We start from the raw sequence: 23,351 nt of genomic DNA on the forward strand, positions 1-23,351 counted from the left end.
ACAGTTGGATGCTGGACACATTGAGCCCTTGCACATGAATCAGAAAAATCCAGTATAATAAACTGCCCAGAGACTTTTGATCTTTGAGCAGCAAAGGTATTTATTGACAGCGCTGGGAGTAAGCCAGTTAACACTGGACAAATTTGCTCGAAGGCTTCACACAAAATCAGCAGTTTTTATGCAATTTTCATATATGATTAAGTGCATATTCATGTGATTACAACATCTATCTATACATATTAATAACAGGTGAAGTATAGGTGGAGCTCAGGAGGGGCTTGGGGCGGTGCTTTCCCTGGCCCTCAATTTTGGTGGTACTTCCGTCCTTCCTCCCATGGGTCTGGGGGCTAATTCTCATCTTGGTCGGCTTGACCTCCCTTCTCTTCTATTGTTCTCGACCTGCTCACTGAAGCTTGGAGAAAGGCTTGGTTTCAGGCCTGTTTCTTCTATTCAAATGTCTACTTTATCTTACTGCATCTTAATTTATTATCTCTAGGCCTATTCTATGTTTCTTTTACCATTCTTTTAAGTTTTGGCCCAGTAGGTAGGACAGAACAAGTACAGATCGTTTAGATGTTCATAGTTTGTTAGCAGGTCTAAATTTCTCAGTTAACTCTTTTGGACCTGGCCTCCTCTTTCAGTCCCCCCTTTTTCTTATAACTTACAAATTCCTTCGTAAAGTTCTAATGGGTTTTGATAGGTACGCATCACTGCCCACCTTATCTGCATCCTTTTGACTATGGTACTTAATTTGTACCATAGCCAGGAATTTAAGAGGGATAGCAGAATCGTGGCGGCTCCTAAAACTAATATTGGATGTATTAAATAGTGAAACACTTGTGATGTTGTAGGGGAGTACCCCGTAAAGATGCCCCACCAATGATGCTCCCTCACTTTTTCCACTTTCGTTAAAACGGTTTTTATGTTTTCAGTGTCATGTTCTACTTGCCAGAGCGTTACCTGAGTCGTTCTGTTCACTTCCTGGATGAGTTTTTCTATATCATGATGTTTAAGCATTACTTTAAAAAGATAAATGTTCATTCCTATCTGCAATTTCGGCACATTATGATACAGTATATAATCAGCTTCAATCAGTTGTCTAGTAGTCACTGGAACAATATAATCAAAGTCACAGCCCGTGATCCTAGTAAACTTACATACACAAAAATTAGTACCATTCGCTACTTCATGACAAACATCTATGGTAAAATTAACACAAAAGGTCCTAACACATGCGCATCCATTTCCTACGTAATAGACTTGTGATTGGGCTTTAGCATGGGGAAGCATCTCAAAGGTACACACACTGTCTTCAGTATCTAAGCATAAATCTTCATTTTCTACCACAGCATTTTCACAGATATATCCTAATTGTCCTTTAGGAGTACATGCCTCAGTATTGACTGACTGCCACTTTTTCTTGGTGTGATCGTAACTTGCCCAAACATTATGGTCTATGGGTCTGACAATTACGTTTTGGTGCATGACTCCTAATGTCAAGATTGGAAAGGTGGTCTTTTCTTTGGCTGCACTGATAGTGAGTACATAAGTTTCAATTTGTTCATGTTGAGGATTATAAGTGAAGTTCACTAACTGCCACCATGTTTGGTAATTTTTCTCAAATTGTGTAGTGGAACTGTTTCTAGCTATTATTTCTCTTACCTCTTGTGGCAGTATTCCTGAAGTTCCTTCTCTTAATATTCCTGCAGTTACAGACTGTACCCACTGTTGAGTTTGGAGACATTGTATTGCAAGTGCAAACCTTTTATGGATGGTACCAGCATAGTCGGTAGTCTTGGTAAAATCTTCCTCAGTGTGGTTAGCCACCAATGTCAACAATCTAACTGCTAATGATTGTGTTTCTGCCAAAGTGAGCAAAGATGATCTTAAAGGGACTTTGAGTTTTCCCAGATCAGAAGTGATGGCACTTAGTTTATTCACTAACACTTCTTGATCTATGGTGGTTAGTACACCTATTCCTGTGCCAAACCATCCGGCCACATCTCTTTGGATTCTGGTACAATGGGATCTTGCCACCATCCATGCATTCCAACCTTTAAGGCTTTGCTGAATATAGGGCTGACAATCTTTTTGTATGTGTGATATGTTTAATAGAATGTTTATTTGAACTCTCTTCAGTGAATATGTGGGATCTAACAGTAGTTTCTGCTCATTCGATTGTCTAATTACATATGGTCCAGCAAAAGTTAAATTGTGGACACTCTCACAGGTCAAAGAAGGAGTTGTAAAACTGGTGGTGGTAGTGGCCTTAGTCAATGGGGTGGTAGGAGATTTGGTAGTTGGAATACTCGATGAAGCATTAATTATAAATCTCCTAGTTATATTTCCTTCGCTAAGTGTCCACTGACACATCACAGAAATTTATCTAGAGTGAAGGTGTGCCAACATTGATCAGAATCACATGCATGTCCACTAATTACATTTCCGTAGTCAGCCAGGTATGTAAGTTTTACTTCCACAGTGTCCCGTACAGTAATGTCAGTTTTGGGTGACCATTTAATCTGTGAGGGTGGTTTATACACTTAACATCCAATTCGGGTTTGTTCTCCAATTTTTCCTGTTAGAACACTTGCATCATATGGTTTACCAGGATATTCCCAGTTATTCAGTACCCTCGTTCCTTGGAAGACTATGACAGATGGATTGTATTGGTTCAGTTCGAATGGGTGAACCGGAAGTTCTGGATCTATATAAAATTGTAGACCAGAGCTCCCACTGTAGGTCTGAGACCATAATGATTTTTGGGCAAGGGCTTGATCTAACACCAATGTACTTATCAGTCCAAAGATCAGCATTGAGAAGGCTTGATAGCAGATGATTCCTCTCCCGAGGTCCATGCTTCCTCTAGAACCCTCTTGACTTGAGAGTAGTGGATCCATGTGGGTTTCTCTTTCACCCAGATCGCTGTAAAGGTGGTCATCAGCACTTGGTAGGGTCCATTCCACTTCTCTCGTAGTGGTTCTCCTGAAAGATTCTTAACATATACCCGATCACCAGGATTGAATGGATGTAACTTACGATCAGGCTACTTAGGTTGGTATTCTAACACCACCGTAGCATTTTTCTGCAATTGTTTTCCTACAACCATAACATAATCATACACATACTGATTACCGATTTGATCCAAAGCTTCACTATTCACAGTTTGCATCATGTAGGGTCTGCCGAATAGAATTTCAAATGGACTCAGTTTCCCTTTTGACCTCGGCTTGACCCTTAACCTGATTAAAGCAATAGGTAAAGCTTGGTACCAGTAAAGATTTGTTTCTTGACATATTTTAACAATTTGTTGCTTAATGAGATGATTCATTTTTTCTGCTTGCCCACTTGCTTGTGGTTTGTAGGGCGTATGCAATTGCCAATCAATTTTCAATGCTTTACTTATTGCTTGCACCACTTCTGCACAAAAGTGTGAACCTCTATCTGAAGAGATACTCTTGGGTACCCCAAATCATGGTATAATCTCATTTAACAAGACTTTAACCACTTCTCTGGCCAACCGGAAAATGTGTCAGTCAAAACTAATAAATAATGGTACCCCCCTTTTCTTGGGAGTTCAGAAAAGTCAATCTGCCAAATCTCACCTGGGAAGCATCTTCTTTTTATTGCCCCTGGATTAATTTTAAGTTTGGTGTTTGGATTATTTTTCAGGCAAAGTTCACATTGGGATGTGACCCGCTTTATTGTGGTAAATAAATTTGGTCCTGCTACTCTAGTTTTTAAGTGTTGATAGAGTGGATCCAAACCCCAGTGAGTTTTATCATGTTCTACTTTCACAAATTGCCATATTAATTTTTCTGGTAATACTAATTGGTCTGTCTTCAATTGACCCCATCCATTGTGTAACAGTTTACCTCTGTTTTTGTGTATCTACTGATAATCTGTTTCCTGATACTCTACCTGTTGATCTGTGTCTAATCCTTCTGGCACTAAAGCTGCTACCAGTTGTTCATTACCTCTTGCAGCTGTTAATTTGGCTTCTGCATCAGTTTTTCTGTTTCCTATTTCTGGAACAGTGTTGTCTTTCAGGTGTCCCCTGCAATGCATTATAGCCACCTGTGATGGGAGTTGGATGGCTTCTAACAATCGCAGGATCTCCTCTGCATGTTTAACAGCTTTTCCTTGAGTGGTCAATAGTCCTCTTTCCTTCCAGATCGCTCTGTGGGCGTGTACAACAGCAAAGGTATATTTAGAGTCAGTCCAGATGTTGATTCACTTTCCCTTTGGCAGTTCAAGAGCTCGGGTAAGAGTTATTAGTTCTGCTTTCTGGGTTGAAGTTCCTGTAGGTAAAGGGTTGGATTCAATTACCTCTTCTGTTGTGGTTACTGCGTAGCCAGCCATCCTTGTGCCCTGTTTCATGAAACTGCTGCCATCTGAGAACCAGTCGTCTGCATCCTGGATCGGTTCTTCTTTGAGGTCTGGGAGACTGGAGTACACTGCTTCAATGGTCTCCAAGCAGTCGTGTACAACAGGTTCCACTGAGATTCTTCCTTCTAGGAATGAAGTTGGGTTGACAGTGTTAGTTACCTGAATGGTTACATCATCTGATTCAGCTAGGATTGCCTGGTATTTCAGGAATCGGGAAGGTGACAGCCAATGGTTCCCTTTCTGTTCCAGTACTGCAGATACAGTATGGGATGGTATTTTCTGTCCCATAGTGAGCTTTCTGGCTTCTTCTATGTTTACAACTACTGTTGCAACTGCCCTTTAGGCAAGTAGGCCATCCTTTGCTTACCTCATCCAATTGTTTGGAGAAGTAGGCCACTGCTCTTTCGTGCACCCCCAGTTGTTGAACCAGGACCCCTAAAGCCATTCCTTGACGCTCATGCGAGAACAACCAGAAGGGTTTCGTCACATCAGGTAAACCCAACGCCGGAGCCCTCATGAGTTCTCGCTTCAGTCTTTTGAAGGCTTTGTCTGCCTCGGGGGTCCAGATTATGTGATCCTTATTCACTTTCAGCAGGTCATACAAGGGCTTTGCAATTATCCTATAATGATATATCCACAAGCGACACCAACCTGTCATTCCTAGGAAGGCTCGGAGGTTTCTCACCGTTTCTGGTCTGGGTGTCTGGCAGATGGCTTCTTTCCTCGCTGTCCCCAGGGATCGTTGTCCTCCCAATACTTCATATCCCAGGTACACGACTTTCTCCTGGACCAGCTGAGCTTTCTGTTGAGAGACTTGATAACCACTTAAACCTAAGAAGTTTGAGAGATATTGTCCACTGAATACAGTCCTCTTTTATTTCATTTGCTATTAGGAGATCATCCACATATTGCAGAAGAACGCCATCTCCCAGTGACTGTTGCCATAATTCTAGCTCTCTGGTTAGCTAGTTACCAAAAACTGTGGGACTATTCTTAAAGCCCTGAGGCAAGACCGTCCATGTAATTTGCATTTTTCTCCCTCTGTTAACAGACTCCCATTTGAAAGCAAAAATATTTTGGCTTTCCTGTGCTAGGGGTAGACAGAAAAAGGCATCTTTTAAATCCAACACTGTAAACCAAATCAAATTGTCCCTTAATTTAGTTAAAAGTGTATAAGGATTTGCTACAACAGGATGTATAGTTTTAGTTGTTTCATTTACTGCTCTTAAATCTTGTACTAACCTGTAGGTCCCATTTGGTTTCTTCACTGGAAGGACTGGAGTGTTAAAGTCTGATTCACACTCTATCAACAACTCTAATTTCAAAAAGTTTTCAATTATTGGTTCAATTCCTTGTCTATCTTCTAGTCTCAATGGATATTGTTTCCTAGTCACTGGCTTAGTTCCTGGTTGTAGTTCTATTTGAATAGGAGTTGCCCATTTTGACCTACCTGGAGTGTCAGTGGCCCACACCAGGGGGTACACCTGATTTGTAATTTGGTCAATATCCTGATTGTTTGGTTTTAGTTCTATGCAGCTCTTAGCCAAACTCAGAGATGCCAATAATTGTTCTTCCTTTACTTTGAATTCAATTTTACCTTGTTTAAATTCTATTACAGCTCCCAGATTTTCTAATAAGTCTCTGCCCAGTAAGAGTTTGGGTGAACTTGGTAAATACAAAAACTGATGCAATCCCATTTGTTTCCCAATTTTAAATTTTAGGGGTTTCAAAAAGAAAGCCTTTTCTGATTGACCAGTGGCACCAACAACCTGTACATTATGGCATTTGGGGTACTTTATATGATAAAGAAGGATGCACGCTCTTCTGAGGTGGAGAACAAAGAGGTTTATTTCAAATTAGGTGCTTCCCTTTATACCCTGATATCATGTGACCTTCTTAACCAACAGGGTTATCCATCTAGGCGCATGCTCCCTTGGGCTTCTCTGCCCCGGTACGTCCCCTGTACCTTGGACATGCCTCCTACAGTACATAATTATCAGTCTTAAGTATCAATTCTTGATTTAAAACAGAAACCGTAACCCCAGTTGAAGCCAGGTAAAACCTGGAAAGCGAATCTAGTAGAGCAATGTAAGGATTAGAGAGAGTTAAACACAGAATACAGGTTTCTAGGCAAAGCATGGAAAACTTAGTATTAGGAAATAGCAGAGGCAATAAATTCACTAGAATGCAGGGCGCTGTGACATGAAAGAACAGAACGGGAAGAACTAAAATGCTAACACACACAAAAAGGACATATGGAAGGAAAACAACAGGAGATAAGGAAAGAGACAAGTCAAGAGATGAGGTACTCTTGCCAGATACTGAAAGTCCTTGCCAAATGCATCAGGATACTACCCAAATTAGGGAAGGTTCAAAAGTTTATGAAGATGATGGTAAAAGGACAGTGAGTTCATGATGAAGTAAGACCGGATCAACCACCAAAGTTCTCCCCAAATTAGTGACCACGCCTCAAACTCTGCCTCGACTCCGCCTGTTATGAATATTAAAAGTAGATGTTGCAAGATAATGAATATTCATAATATGTGATGTAATTGCTTGGCAAAAAGTGTATAAAAACTCAATTGTAAGTTTTCTCGAGTGGAGCAGTTTGTCCAGGGTGACCTGGTTGCTCCCCGGTCGTAAAATAAATACCTCCTGCTTATAGACTGAAAACTCTGTCTCTGAGCAGTTCTTCTACGCCTTGTTTGGGGCACAAATTGGCATCACAGTGTTGATTAAAAAGTCCAGTTTTTCTTCTTCCCCTAGCCGAATTGTAACCAGCGGGTCTGCCAGGGAAAAAACAACCGGTCCCCGTCATTCACTATCCTGGTGGGCCATGACAGCCCCCCCGAATTTCTATTTGCCTGGGTAGGACACTCTCTCTTCCAGTGTCCCTCTTGCTTACAATAGGCACATTGATTTTGACCTATTTTGTTTTTTTGAAGGGTAAACCTTCCCTCCCCCGGATTGCCTGTCCTCGACCACGACCCCTGTAATACTGTCCTGTTGTTATCGGGTTCTGTGTTAAAACAGCAGTCATCGCCCTTGTAAGCCTTCTATCTGCCCTCTTCTCCCTGTTGTTGTACACTTTCCAAGTTTCATTCATCAACACCTCTAAATCTTTATTGGTAGGGTGTTCTATTTTCTACAGTCTTTTTCTAATATCAGGATTACATTGTCCCATTAATAACCACACCAAGTGTAATTTACCTTCTTCTGATGATGGATCTAGGGTAGTGTATTTTCTCATGGCAGTTCTCAGTCTATCCAAAAATTCTTTGGGGGTTTCATTTTGTCCCTGCCTTATGTCATACAAGGCTACCCAGTTAACCGCTTTAGGTATAGCATTTTGTAATCCCACCTTAATCAGATCTCTATATATTTGATCAACAGTCTATAATGGTCTGGGTTGTTTGAGTTCCAGTTAGGTTGTTGCAATGGGAAAATTTGATCTACATCCCCTGTTTAAGCTCCCGTCGCAATCTGTCCTACTACTTCTCGTCTAGTTGTTTTTATTACAAGTTCTTTCTCTGTTTCTGTCAACTGCCATAACATCAAATCAATATCTGTCCAATCTATTTCCTGATTCTTTGCAATTAATTCAAATCTCTTAACCACTTTCTCAGGATTCTCCCTAAAGCACTTAACTTCCTCTCTCCAGCCATTCAAATCATTTGCCGAAAAGGGTGCTTTCACTTTTGTCTGTGTGCCTGTAGGTGTTATTACCTGACGCAGGGGTACCAACATGTGACCCATCTCTGCTGTTTAGGCTCTTGTCCTGACTCCACTCTTCCTTCTAGCTTTCTGTCCCGAAATCTGACCACGATGAGTGCTACTTATTCCTTCCTCAGGGTCCTCTATACTCTCAGCTATACTCCTAGAGTCGTCCACCCCTAGTCCCAACTCCTGCGGGCTACTTGGTCCTTGCCTAGTTGGTTCCGGTCCTCTAAAATGTGTCGACTGCAATTCCTGAGGGTCCAGGATATTCATCACTCCCTCTTTTTCCCAGCTTAAGACACCTCTGACCTATACTACAGATATCACAGCAATGCTTTCTCGGCTTACTACTTTTCTGATCCCTTTCCAATGCCAACACAAGGGGATCCTGGGGGGTTACATTAATTCCACAACTTTTCTACCACTCTGGTTTATTTCTTAAAGCTAAAAACATATCTGTGTACATTACTTTGTCCCATTTTTGTTCTCTACGGAGGAATAACATAAGCTACAGGATTGTATTATAATTAATACTCCCCTGAGGGGGTCATTTTTCACCATCATCTAAAGTATACAGAGGCCACCAGTTTTGACAATGTTTTAAAAAGGTCTTTTTACTCAGGTTACCCCCAGGGGTTCCTCCCAGATCTTTCCAGTGGCTCAATATGCACCCCACGGGAGTCTTGGAATTTATCTCCTTACTTGCTTTGGCTCCCATTGTGAAAATAGGGGATTAAAGCTAAAATATCCTAACCACAACTATTATAATCCAAACAATATTCAACTGTCAGACCTAAATACTGCTTTTCGACAAAGACTTCCTAAAATCACCAGTTTTATAACCAACTTGCACTAATACAAAAATCCACAAGATGTCATCCTTAAACCACAAATATGCCTGGCTTCTACAATAAACCTGTATATCCACAAAAATCCACAAGATGCCGCTGTTGACCACCAAATGCACACTCTGTAGCCTCTATACTTAAAAATCCAGACCAGATTTTAAGACCCTAAACGTTTCGAAAGAAACACTGGTCTATGAGTTCTACAACAGTAATATCGGGGGCACCTAGTTTCCTCCAAAGTTTGGTTAACTCCACATCTAATACAATACAAATTTAAAGTCCAACCTAATCTTATTTCCTGGGTAGATCAGGGTCCAAGAATGTATTTCAAATAGTTATTACATAAAGCACGCACATACAATGAACAATTGTAAAATGGACAGATCTTAATTCTAGGTTTTAAGTTATGTAGTGTATTCACAGTCAATTTTTCAGACTCCCTCCCCATACAAGTTTAACAAGATGTTTCTATGGTTGGTTTAGGGTGGACAAACTTCAGGAGCTCGATTTTGCCTCCAACACAGAGTAAGAAAACACAAAATTAGCAAAGCAATATAAAACACACAAACTGCTATGACAACTGCTATTTTCCAAGAATACATAATAGGTGCCTTAAAGCATAGACAAAAGAACAACCAAAAGGAAACTTGGGTGCTTTGTTTTCCCCGATATAAACACTCTTTGGTCAAATACAGGCAAAAACAGAAGATACCAGTCCAGAGGGGATATTCCCCAGGAAGAGCATCCTCTCCCGTGTCCCCGTGAGAGACGGTTTCCCGCCTTTGACTTACGGGTATCCAGAACCAGAATAATCAGAACCAGAATAAACAAAACCAGAAACCAGATACAAATACCTTTTGTCAATAGGCAGTGTTCTTGTCCAGCCCTTGCAAGAAGTCACCGAAGGAGGGAGTCCCTTCGGGTAGAAAGACTTACCCAAGGGCACCCAGGGGGTCCGGTATTCTGAGGGATTCTGCAGTTGGGTGGAAAAGGTGTGCTGCTGCAGTTGCCAAATGAATCAGAAAAATCCAGTATAATAAACTGCCCAGAGACTTTTGATCTTTGAACAGCAAAGGTATTTATTGACAGCACTGGGAACAAGCCAGCTAGCACTGGACAAATTTGCTCGAAGGTTTCACACAAAATCAGCAGTTTTTATGCAATTTTCATATATGATTAAGTGCATATTCATGTGATTACAACATCTATCTATACATATTAATAACAGGTGAAGTATAGGTGGAGCTCAGGAGGGGCTTGGGGCGGTGCTTTCCCTGGCCCTCAATTTTGGTGGTACTTCCGTCCTTCCTCCCATGGGTCTGGGGGCTAATTCTCATCTTGGTCGGCTTGACCTCCCTTCTCTTCTATTGTTCTCGACCTGCTCACTGAAGCTTGGAGAAAGGCTTGGTTTCAGGCCTGTTTCTTCTATTCAAATGTCTACTTTATCTTACTGCATCTTAATTTATTATCTCTAGGCCTATTCTATGTTTCTTTTACCATTCTTTTAAGTTTTGGTCCAGTAGGTAGGACAGAACGAGTACAGATCGTTTAGATGTTCATAGCTTGTTAGCAGGCCCAAATTTCTCAGTTAACTCTTTTGGGCCTGGCCTCCTGTTTCACACAGTCCCTGGAATACACCCGTGTTTGTCATTAAGAAAAAATCAGGAAAGTGGTGGTTGTTGCATGATTTAAGAGAAATTAATGATGTTATGGCTACTATAGGGACCCTACAACTAGGTCTCCCCTCTCCCACTATGATTCCAACTGGATGGTCCATAGTGGTTTTAGATCTGAAAGACTGTTTTTTTACTATTCCTTTATACATAGATGATGTAGAAAAATTTGCATTTACAGTGCCTTCTATAAATCATGCAGAACCATCAAAGCATTATCAATGGAAGGTGTTACCCCAGGGCATGAAAAATTCACCTACAATTTTTCAGTGGTTTGTAGCTCAAGGCTTGAGTCCTGTCAGAGAACAATTTCCTGATAGCTATTGCTATCATTACATGGATGACATTCTCTTAGCTGCAGCTTCAGAAAACCAATTGTCTGCACGAGAACAATCTACTCATGCTGCTCTACAGCACTTTGGCTTAGTTGTTGCCCCTGAAAAGGTACAACGACAGCAACCCTGGAAATATCTGGGAGTGAAAGTGTTTGATCACACTGTAAGCCCTCAGCCAGTGCAACTTCAGACACAGGTTTCAACCCTGAATGATATTAAAAAATTGGCAGGAGTTATTAATTGGCTACGTCCTTATTTAGGACTAACTATTGCTCAACCCTCTTTTTGAGTTGTTAAGAGGAGACAATAATATTAATGCACCCCAAACTCTTTCCAAGGCAGCACTACAAATCATTAGATAAGTGGAGCAAGTCATCCACTCAAAATCCGTTTGGTGACTGGATTTAACTTGTCCACTGCAAGTTTTTGTATTTACATCAGAACTGATACCTTTTGCTGCATTAGTTGAATGGAATGTACATTGGACTGACCCTTTGCATGTGTTGGAGTGGGTCTTCCTGTCAATCAAAGTGAAAAAGACTGCACCTGGACTTTTTGAATTGCTTGCAGAGCTAATTATAAAATGTAGAATTCGCACAGTAGAATTGTTAGAGCGAGACCCAGAACGGTTTGTCATACCTGTCCAGATAGAATATTTTGAATGGTGTTCAGCTAATAGCACTGCCCTGCAGGTTGCCTTACAGAATTATCATGGAAACATTTCTTATCATTTGCCTGCTCATCCTTTGTGCAAGCTGTCAACGCAAATTTCGCTAGGTCAAAAAATGCTTGCACAACGGACACCTGTTGATGGGTCGACTGTTTTAACTGATGGCTCAGGAAAAACACATAAAGCAGCCATAGTCTGGCACGATGGACAGTCCTGGTGCAATGACACTGATTCAAGAAGGCTCACCTCAAGTGGTAGAACTTCGTGCAGTAACCATGGTATTTCAACGCTTTTGTGGACCTGTTAATAAGCTATTGCTTCCCATCAATTTTTTCATCAAAGTGCCGGAGCATTACAATGGTAGTTTCAATTGCAGCCCACTGCTGCTTGTTCCATTGTTGCGGCCTGTCCTGATTTGTCAAGGCCAACCAATGCCCACTTATTATGGCACTAATCCCAGAGGACTGCAGGCGTTACAAATTTGGCAGACTGATGTCACTCATATTGCAGAATTTGGCCGCTTGAAATATGTGCCTCTGTCTATTGATACTTTTCCCTCTGTTTTAGTCGCTACTGCCCATACCGGTGAGACTGCTTGCGATGCTATTCGTCATTGGCAGCGGGCATTCTCTATGTGTGGCATTCCACGCCAAATCAAGAAGGACAATGGTCTTGCATTCATCTCATCCCATGTAAAATCCTTTCTTCAAATGTGGGGGATTTCTCATGTCACCGGTATTCCTCATGCCACCCAGGGTCAGGGTATTGTGGAACGGGCTCATGGTACGCTTAAACACCAATTGCAAAAACAAAAAGGGAGAATGATGGGGGAGACTCCTGAAGTTCGATTAAACAAAGCTACGTATGTACTCAGTTTCATTAACATTGCAGAGGACCAGCAGGACCCACCTACGGTCCCGCACTTTGGGTCTTTGTGTAAGCTTACGCCTGTTTCCCCTGGGGTGAAGGTCAGGATAAGGGATTTACAGACGGAGCAGTGGTCTCCTCCCTGTGATTTATTAACCTGGGGAAGAGGATATGATTGTGTTTCCACAGATGGTGGCCCTCGATGGGTCCTTGCTCATTGTGTTCGACCTGTATTGGGTGATGCACATATGCGACGCATGGATGATCCAACAACCGAAGCAGAATGCATGGGTAACCCTGGCTAAGACTATGAATCAAGACACCTTGTGCCTTTCTGTTGCTACCCCTGAAAATCCATTCTCTACCTGTTTGGTTGGGTTGCCCCTTGACAATTGGCCACGACCTACATCTGTGCCTTGGGGACTGTGTAACAGTCCACAATCCTGTGTTGATTCATGGGATTTAGTGTATGCGTATTTACCTCAAGTAACGCAGGAATCTCAAGAGCTAGAATTATTAGGATCAGTTGTAATGGATGTTTGTGTAGTGTTTAATTATAATACCTCTCGAAGAAGTCAGTGTCGCTGGGTATCTGTCAAAGGTCTTGGTCTGAAGGGGGGAAGAAAGACACACAAGACACACTAGGACAGTGAGACAAAGAGATGTCTGCCTGCTCAGCGTAGTAGGCAGCTTTTTATTAAGTGCTAACTTCTACTTTCTCACACACATACTATAAACATGTTCTCACAAAACACTCAGGAATGTAACACCTGCGGTTTGCCAGACAGCTCTGACCTTGTATTGTTTAGTACTCAGGGCTGTATCTATGGGAACGTGTAGTTATCTTCACTTTTCTCAAGGGAACGGTCTTACACCCTGTAACGCTTCAAGTTCCTCTACTTCCAGGGGGTTCAGGGGTTCTATGGGCCTGCCATCTCCCCCCACAAGTCAGAATGTAAATGCCACTCTACTTATGCATAGAAATGCTATGGCCTGGTGTAAATACACTTCTTCACATATATCACTTTCTTTTTCTGTTCCAGTTACGTTGCCTGCAGGGACTTTTCTAATTTGTGGAGATAGAGCATGGGGGGGAATCCCCTCAAAGTTTAATGGTGGTCCGTGTAGCCTTGGGAGGCTTACATTACTAACACCCAACATTATTACTATGATTCACAAAAGACAACGACCTAAAAGATCCATCCACAATTTTGCAAGCGATTGCAAAGAAAGGGTCACCTTTTGGGGACCTGGGGAAATTATAGTTGCCTCAGCATTGGCACCTGGGGTCGCTGTCGCAGCAGTCTTGAAAAAGCTGACGAATTTGGGATGTTGGTTAAGTAAGCAAACCAGTGCTACATCAGTTGGGTTGAGTGGTTTGTTGACCGATGTTGATAGTATCAGGCATGCTACTCTGCAAAATAGAGCTGCCATAGATTTTTTACTGTTAACTCAAGGACATGGATGTGAAGATTTTGACGGGATGTGTTGTATGAACTTATCAGATCATTCACGGTCAATACATAGAAGTATCCAACAACTAGAAGATGGAGTAAAGCAATTGTGAATCGATAAAGAGTGGGATTGTCTGGATAACTTGTTTAAAGGATGGGGACTGCCAGGATGGTTACTGTCTCTAGTAAAAACTGGGTTGTTGGTTTTGTTTGTTATTGTAGTTGTGCTATTAATGTTGCCATGTCTTGTATCTCTGCTGCAAAGGACCCTGCATCCGACGGTACAGGCAATTTTTGTGGCACAAATACAAAAAGGGGGAATTATGGAGGAATTCAGCTGGTCCTGGAGTTCTCTGAGTGAAATGAATATAACACAGATACCTGCGTATCCCTGAGACAGCTAGGGAAGGAAGTGAGAAGAAGGAAGTCGGAACTGCAAAGCCAGATATCCTGAACTTTTTGCAAAATCATCATGAGCCCGCAAGATCTAAGTCACTGTGAGTTTGCAAATGCTGAATCATCATGAGTTTGCTACAAGGCAGCCAATTCTGATATATATTTATGTAAAAGCATCAATTGTAATGTAACATGTATGTTACACCAGGGGGTATAAATGTAGTTGATCTGTTGCAATAAAGGTCCTATTCTTTTGGAAGAAGACTGTGTTGTGTTTTGGTCGTCCCGACGGCGACATTTCGGTGACCTTTACAAAGCAGTCAGGGTCTCAACCGGTTGTCTAACTGCAACTGGATGAAGAACTTTGTAGTGTCTAGCGCAGTGCATTGTAAAAATTCATATAACTGAAAATCTGTTTAAAGGTGTTAAAAAGAATTGAAAAGAACAACAAAGATAGTGTTAATGAAAATCTAGCATGAAAAATTTGCTATATTTAAAATACAATCTGTGAAGGACCAGGTCTAAGCATGTTTTGTCTCAAACATTCTGACTGTTGTGACAGGAAAGTTGTGATTAGAAGAGAGTGTCCTGCAGAGGTGGGGTAGCGCTGTTCTGAGTCAACTTCCTGTTTTGCCTTGACACTCATGCTCAGTGCACCCCTGTCAACTCCCTTGCCCCAACTCACTGCCTGGCTATGCATGCATGAACTAAATGGTGTGAAAAATCTAGTTTATGTAAGAGATGTACACCAGGTTAACTATAAAAGGAAGTGGATCAGTCCCCCTCCCTCTTCTCTTTTTTTCTTCTTTTTCTCTTTGTCTTGCTACCTAAGATCCAGACCATCCATGCAGCAGGACCAACATGGGATCTCAAGGGGTGGTGATCTTTCTTCTCTTTCTATCTTTTCCATCTTTATTTCTTTGTCTTGGCAAAGTGCAGCTATCACATTCTACCCCTTCCTTGTAAGGACTGGGGGCTCATTGAAGTGTGTTGTAAAATTTAAGTACTTGTTAGCCAGCACTTTCAAGACTAAATAGTGCGCTGGTTGCTGGAGTTAAGGCGACTATATAATAAACGCATAAGAGTTCCCTGAAATGTGGTCTGGTGTCTTTGTTCAGACTAATGAGAATTAATAATGAACATCACACCCCCTACTGATGGGCCATGACATTAAATTGGCGTAGTTGGCAGGATTCTCATGCGGCTAAAATGGGCTGAACAGCTCTTCAGCTATTTATAGCTGGAATGGACTCAGATCTCTCTATCCCCAACTGGGGGACAGGATGGATCTGGAACAGGGAAGGGCAAGACATGGCAGTCCGGGAAATGCCAAGCCTTGACTGCTTTCCCCTCATGGACAATGCTTGCCTCATCCTCGTCATCATATGTGGAGCATTGGGTGTTGTGCTGATGGCAGCATGAAAGGATTCATGACCCCTTACAGAAACGTTTAGATAGAGTGCAAAATCAGAGAGAAATTTCTACAAGATTTGGTTGACTCCTTACAATACCTTTCAGATACAGAGTAAAATGAGAGAGAAAAATTGGAATCTCTGATGAATATAGACAAATGCCCCTTGAGCTTTGTAAGGCTGCAGAGCAAGAGAACACATTGAGAGAGACATTGGGTACCCTGGCAGGGATGAGAAGCCAGTGGGAGGAGCCCAAGAACTTGGATAGCGGCTCAGATGAACAACTAGTTGAGAAACTGCAGGAGGAATTAGCATGTGAAAGGAAGAGGGGTGATCAGGCTGCAGAAATTTTTAGAAACAGAGTGACTAACAAAAAGCTAAGTTGTACCCAGTAAAGGAATTAGATGAGCACCGTGAGACCATGTACAAAAAACAATTGGCAATGCAACCCCTAATTAAAATGGAAATAGTGGGGGGTGAGGAGGATGAAGAGAAGGAAATAACTACAAAACCAGTGTCCTATTTGGCTGAGAGATTAGCAAAACTCCAAGAGAAGTATGGTAAGCAACCGCAGGAGTCAGAGACTGAATATGTTTGTAGGGTGTCCCTAACGGATGGGGACAGGATCCTCCTATCAGAAGAGGAACCCCTGGGATACTGGGGACCAGGGGTTTTCCTAACGGTAAATGATCCTCGTGAACCCTGGTCCCTTGCCCAGAGGGCTGCCTATTGGGCAGGGGGTTTATCTCCCCCCAGAGACGGGAGACCCCATAAGTATTCCCACCTCGAGTGTGGGGGCTCTAACAGAAAATATTCCGAAGCTGGCTTGTCTTCAACTCATGCATGACCACTGGTTAGTGCTGCATCAGCCACCTGTAAGACCCCAGTCCAGAAGCCATGATCTTAACTGGGAGTATTACTTTTAAAAATATATTTAAGACTCCATGAGTTTGCCCACCAAACTTTTGCAGAGCCTATTGTTCTTATATACCTTGAGAGAGCCTAAAGAGAGAACGCAGACATGTTTTCCCAGGAGACTCTTTTAATTTTAGAAGGATAAAGGATTTTGGCAAAAGGTTAAAAGGAGTAACATACAACCAAAGTAGAGCATTCTACAAAGCACCAGTCCAGCACATGTCAACCCACAAAACTTAGCAGAATCCAACCCACCGGTTTTAAGTTACCTGAAAGAGATTAAGAATGAAGAAAGAAATTAAAAGAGTAAAGAAAGAAAGATTAAGAGAAGGAAAAGGAGTAAACAGAGAGAGAGGAATGACTAGAGAGACAGAAAAGAGATTAAGAAAAGATATTAAGAGAAAAATAGCTACCACTGAAGAATCGTATGGAAGTCCAGCTTCACATGGCAGCAATAGGCTCCAGAGAAGAAAGATGGCCTCGTGCTGCTGTATTTATGTGCTTTGGCCACCTGTGGCCACTCCTCCCAGGCAAGATGTCCTGCACTGATCACTCAGTGCCTCCCAGGTGGGAGTGAGGGGTGGTGTAGCCAATCAGAGGCTGGGTTAGGAGTTCCTGGGTGTGTGGTCTGAGTGGGCTACCAGGCTGCCCTTTTGACTGACAGCTATTCCATGTGAGTTCCGAGGCTGCAGTCCTGCCACGTGAGTTCTGAGGCTGGCCTTCTCCCCACACACACAAAGTTGGTTCCGACCCAATAATAAAATACTTTTATTGATCCAGGGTCTCACACCACCCCCGCACACTTTTGATTGCTAACCCCGATCTTATGACTCCATTCACTCAGGGACTACCAGACTCCTTAAAAATATATGCAATTCAGTTGCAAGATCAATTGCGACATGCATTAACCCCCCAAAGGAGGGGTCTCTGAAAGGTTTCAGGGGAGACCTCTGAAGTGGGGAGACATGGCCTGGGAATTGATTAATTATGGGAGGAGAATGGGCGTTAGCCTTGATAAGGAGAGATAAAAGCCTGCAGTTAAAAGAATGGAGAAAGAGAAAGAAAAACCACCCCCTTTACACAAAACGCCTAGGTCAGGGAGGAGTTTCAATCTCCACGAAATATGCTGTGGGCTGAAGGGAGAAAAAAGGGGATCTCCAGGGAACTGATAGATGGATTGCCCACTGCCACTTGTAAAACTGGTACTCGAGTGGCCAGGAGGACAGAGGAATACCAGGAGTGTTGGGGATCTCTCCCCCTGAGCGGCACAAAGTCATGAGGGCCCTCAAACTGTCCCAGCTACTCCCTCAGCTCCTGTTGGAGGTCTGGTTCACCTAGAATTAGGAAACTCCTCTGTCCATCCTCAATAAGTGATCTCGAGGATGACCAGTGGAGGTATTTAAGAAGGCTCACTGAAAACCCACAGGAGGATTTGATTCCGAAGCAACAAAAAAGGAGTCAGCCATGGAGAAGGAAAAGGTTGTAGAAGGGCAGGAAGACGCAGCTATGGAAGAGAAGGCAGTAGCAGAAAAGACAGCAGAAGTGCAGGCAGCAGGTGCTGTGAAGCAAAAAGAAGCTACAGAAGAGGAGGCCTGGGAATACTGGAGACCAGGGGTTTTCCTAAGGGTAAATGATCCTCATGAGCTCTAGTCCCTCATCCAGAGGGTTGCCTATAGGGCAAGGGGTTTAGATCCCTTGGAGAGGAAAGGCCCCCTAAGTATTCCCACCTCAAATGTGGAGGTTGTGTCTGGACTAACCCAAGCAGAAGCCATTAGTCAAGCCACAGGTGAAAGCACGCAAAGAGCTTTAAAACAGTGGTTCAGTTATTTAACCAAGCCTAGTTCTGCCCAATCATACCATGGCAACCACTTTACTGCTGGGGTGGTACAGAAGTGAACCAGGGGAGAAGGGATTAACTGGATCTTTCACACTCCTTATTACCACCCAGGACAACCAGTTTTAGTGGATTTATCCACTACTGGAGAATGACTTAACATGCCTTTGGGCAGTTATTCATGGGTAACTACTGATGCCCACAAAAAAGAGCATTGTATCCACATCAAATGGATAGTGTCTTCTTTTTAGACAATGGTTTAGAACTGGGCATTTTCCCTTTCTCTTTTCCTACAGGAACTACAACAGAGTAATTAACCTCATACTGTAGATTGATGTTAATGTCAGGAATTTTGACTGTTGTTTGCCTGGTTCTTTTATAATTTGTATCATCAGAGATGTTTTGGCAATGTGTCCTCTGTACCTTCTTCCTGTTAAATGTGAACTATTGTAATAGGACTCCAAACTTAGCTTGGAACTAATACAAGGATTTGTAAGAATATGGGGGTCTCACGGCCAAGGACTTTGCCTTGCCATGCCCCAGTTTGCACAGGAAGGAGTAAGATTCTTTCTGTTGCCTATAAATTTGTCTGCTGTAATGTTTATTACTTGTAACACTTGACCTGGGGACTTCTCCCAGAAACATGGTTTATATTTGGTATTAGAACTTTGTGGAGGATGGGGCATAAGCATGTTTTGTCTCAGAGGTGGGGCAGCACTGTTCTGAGTCAACTTCTTGTTCCACCTTGAGACTAGTGCTCAGTGTGCCTGCGTCAACTCCCTCCCCCCCCCCCCCCCCCAATTCACTGCCTGGAGGAGGACTGAAAAGGACTGGCTGCACATGTGTGAATGAAATGACGTGAAGAATCTATTTTACATAAGAGGCGTGCACCAGGTAAACTATAAAAGGAAGCAGATCGGTGTCCCTTGCTCTCTCTCCTTTTCCTCTTTTTCTCTTTCATTCTTTTTGTCTTCCTACCCCAAATTGGGACCATCCATGCAACACGGGATCTAAGGACTTGTGATCTTCTTTCTCCTTTGTCTGGGCAAAGTGCAGCTATCACATTCTACCCCTTACTCTGTATTGAGGTTGTTGTGAGTATTGGAGGCTTGTTGAAGTGTATTGTAAAAATTAAGAGCTTGTTAGCTAGCACTTTTGAAAAGTTTATTGTGGGAGTTGGGAACTTGTGGGAGATGTTAAAGAGTTTCTTGGGTTCTAAAACAAAGAAAAATGTGTCTCTTGAAAAAAAGAATTATGTTGTGAAACAGTGAAACTGGACACAAGATGCTGAAATAACTGAAAAAATATTTTGTAAATTGCCTTTGAAAGTCTATGGGTTGGGGCAATCCCAGATGTACATACAGACTGGGGAATGAGATGCTGGAAAGCAGTGCTGCGGAAAGGGACCTGAGGGTCCTGGTCCACGGCAAGTTGAATATGAGTCAGCAGTGTGCCCTGGCAGCCCAGAGGGCCAACCGCGTCCTGGGGTGCATCAGGCAAAGCATTGCCAGCCGGTCGAGAGAGGTGATTGTCCTACTCTACTCTGCACTGGTGCGACCTCACCTCAAATATTGTGTGCAGTTTTGGTCACCAGAATATAAGAAAGATACTAAGCTACTAGAAACCATCCAAAGGAGGGCTACGAAGATGGTGAAGGGCCTTAGGGGAAACCGTATGAGGAGTGGTTGAGGTCACTTGGTCTGTTCAACCTGGAGAAGAGGAAACTAAGGGGAGACCTCATTGCAGTCTACAACTTCCTTGTGAGGGGAAGAGGAGGGGTAGACACTGATGACTTTGAATTTTCAGGATTTTTACCTTTTTGTAGATTTTAATCTAGCTGTATAGTCTGTCATGCTTTAAAACTAAACCCTATTTCCCCATTTCATATCGAATTTTCTAAATTCTTCAAGATTGTTTAGACTTCTTTCAAGGCAGGCCTTCATTCTCTTTAAGAACATTTGCACCCCAGGCCTGAACAACAAGATACCATCATAGTCAAAGCAACCTTCAAGCCCTTAACCTTGGAGTAGCTCCAAAGACAGTACGTGCTGTGAAGAAGAGGAAGATGAGGAAGGACAGGGGTCTTAGGACCCCTGACTCAATTTCGAAGAGGCCTGCCAGAGGAGGATCTGGGGGAGGGATAGTTCTGGTATTGGATGGATAACACCATAAATTGTAGAACCCCTGGAAACAGGTGCATGCATCTTTGTACTCCCCATGCCAGAAGGCCTTCAGTAAAGACCTGCTCTTATCTTATCTCTATACTAAATTTGCCTGGAGTCTTTTTTGGCTCCTGATTTTTAAGGCAACACACTAATCTCTTCTCTGTGGTGACCAGTGACAGAACCTGAGGGAATGGCCTGAAATTGTGCCAGGGGAGGTTTAGGTTGGATATTAGAAAGAAGTTCTTCACCCAGAGGGTGGTTGGGCACTAGAACAGGCTTACCAGGGAAGTGGTCACAGCACCAAGCCTGACAGAGTTCAGGAAGCATGTGAATGATACTTCCAGGAACATGGTGTGACTCTTGGGGCTGGTCCTGTGCAGGAACAGGAGTTGGACTAGACGATCCTTGTGGGTCCCTTCCAACTTGGCATAATCTGTGATTCTGTGATACTGTGAAATTGGAGAAGGGCTGTACTATGGAAAAAAAACCTAAACAAACCATCTGGTTAAGGACCAATATGTTGTCTGTGATTTTTAACTCAGGTGATCAAATGAAAGCTGCTGTTCCAGGCAAGAAACCAGGGAGGCAGAACATCTTTTTTTGTCCTCTATAAAGACTCAGAGGTGATCAAGGAGCACTCTGACCAGCTGCTTCCCTTCCTTGCATCTGTCCTACACTGACCTATTCCAGCACAGGGGAATGTGCTGTGGACATTCTCAGACTTCCTTGTAGAAAATTCATGGAGAGCAGGATCGGTGCTCAAGTTGACTGCCTCTGAACTCAGGGGAGTACTGAGCGTATAAATGGGCATACCAAGAAATAGTAATCTGTTGTATATTTGTGTTGCATGTGTACAGAGTTTTGACAGGTCACACACAAACACGAACCCCAAAACAGTTTTTCTTCCATCCTGATCCTGCCAAGAAAGTTACCCAGTCTTCCAACTAACCCATCCACATCTGAAAATATAATGGCATTATCTATCTATACATCTATCTGTATTTTCACATATGTACAAATAGAGTTTAAAGCTACAATCACTCAGGTGTTTCAGAATGTTAATTATAGGATTCAATAAAAGAGTGAAAATATATCCCTGACTTGCACAAGATGTGATCAAACACATGAAAAGGTCTTCTAGCTATGACTCACTAAGAAACAGGTAAAGGTTTATGAGGTTGAAAGGAATAAACCCTTCTTCCACACTGGTCAACAAAGACTGGGAATTGGCTGCTATTTTGTCAAAAGGCCAGGTATATCCTGGTTGTTTTTCTGCTGTCCTCCTGGGAGGGAGGGAGGGAGAAAAAAAAGGAACTCTTGCACATCTTTTTTTGTTAATGTACTGCAAAAGAATCCCTTGGTCATCATCTTGCCAAAAGAAAGAACACAAGTCACCTTTATTTGACCCTACTAGAAGGGAACACCTCTTTCTCTTTTATTTTACCTTTTTAAAAGAATTTTTTTTTTAAAATGTGAGCCATACCAAGACAAGAAAGGATGTCTCACTTGACTCCCAAATGGAGAATCTTTCCAGAAAACCAGTTCCCTGTCAAGACCATAATGAAGAAGAATGCATTAATTTTAAACTGACCTGATTTTTCTAATAGGCTTATGACTCCCTGTTTTTGAGGGTAGTTTAGGAGTTGCCTGTTACATCAGAACAATCATCTTTCTTTCTTTTAGTTTTACCCTTCCAAACTTGTGCATGTAGCTGGAAAAACCTATATCCTGGTTAGCTCAACCATGGTGAAGAGAGAACTTTACTGAGGCTTTTACAAGATAAAATTCCTGTCTCAGTTTAAGGAGACTGGAGTGTTTTGCTAAGGAGAATGAGTTATGAGGTAGACCAAACTCCTCTCTCTCAGCAATCGTAAATCTGAAATTAAGAGGCTCCAATGGAGGAAGTATGGAAAAAGGAAGAAATAACAACCCTTTATTAAAGGATATATGTGTATTGGCAAAAACAGCAACAGAACACAAAAACAACTAAACAATAATCCTGTACCCAAAAGTCCCCTTCAAAAAAAAAGGAAACAGTTTGATACTTCTCTGTCCTCTAGCGTGATTCTAATCACGGTTGGCAGGAGCACTGTTGGATCCCTAAAGGTGCAGAGCCTGCAGTTGCTCGGTGTTGGTCAGCAGGGGGCGCTGTTGGACTCTAGAGGTCTTCGCGTGGGGACTCCAGATCGCAGGAGAAGATGAAAAACGGAGATTTTTTCCCCCGCACCAAGGAGGGGAAGGGGAAAAAATGTCGGAGGACAGAAATTGTGTGAACAATTTCTATTGCATTTCTGAGACCTTCACCTTGGTATGGCTTGGTGCAGACAGTAAAAAGATACTGCGACACTAATATGGCTGCAGGCCTTGTGCCAAGGTGAAGGAGGAGTTGTTCTGTCAGGAAAACAAGTTTTATGGACACCTACTGTTATCCAATTAGTACTGTACACCACAGTATGTTTTCCTTATGTATCCAATGTGGCCTGGGGAAGAGTCACATGTCTCTGTGCCACGGGCAGCATATAAGCTGCCTTTCCTCTAATAAAGGGGACATTTTTGCCAATCATATTGATTCGTGTGCAATTCTGTCCGAGCCTCTCCGCCGATAAAAAAAGGGGAAAGAAAGGCCATTTCTTTCCCACTAAACTCGCGCTGTCTGCAACTGACTGTAGACAGGAC

The 23,351-nt window shown here is 42.5% G+C and overlaps 1 long non-coding RNA gene across 1 annotated transcript in view; it reads left to right on the forward strand.

The window, feature by feature from the left end:
* Positions 1-7,382: 7,382 nt before the first annotated feature.
* Positions 7,383-23,351, forward strand: part of LOC113958939 — a 29,404-nt gene continuing 13,435 nt past the window's right edge. Inside the window, exons 1-3 of the long non-coding RNA XR_003531656.1 lie at positions 7,383-7,394; positions 9,934-9,946; positions 16,117-16,123. This is a non-coding gene — a long non-coding RNA (uncharacterized LOC113958939). The remainder of the gene's footprint in view (positions 7,395-9,933; positions 9,947-16,116; positions 16,124-23,351) is intronic.

Source organism: Corapipo altera, unplaced genomic scaffold (genome assembly GCF_003945725.1).
Source record: "Corapipo altera isolate COAL_440 unplaced genomic scaffold, ASM394572v1 60972, whole genome shotgun sequence".
NCBI classification, from domain to species: Eukaryota; Metazoa; Chordata; class Aves; order Passeriformes; family Pipridae; genus Corapipo; species Corapipo altera.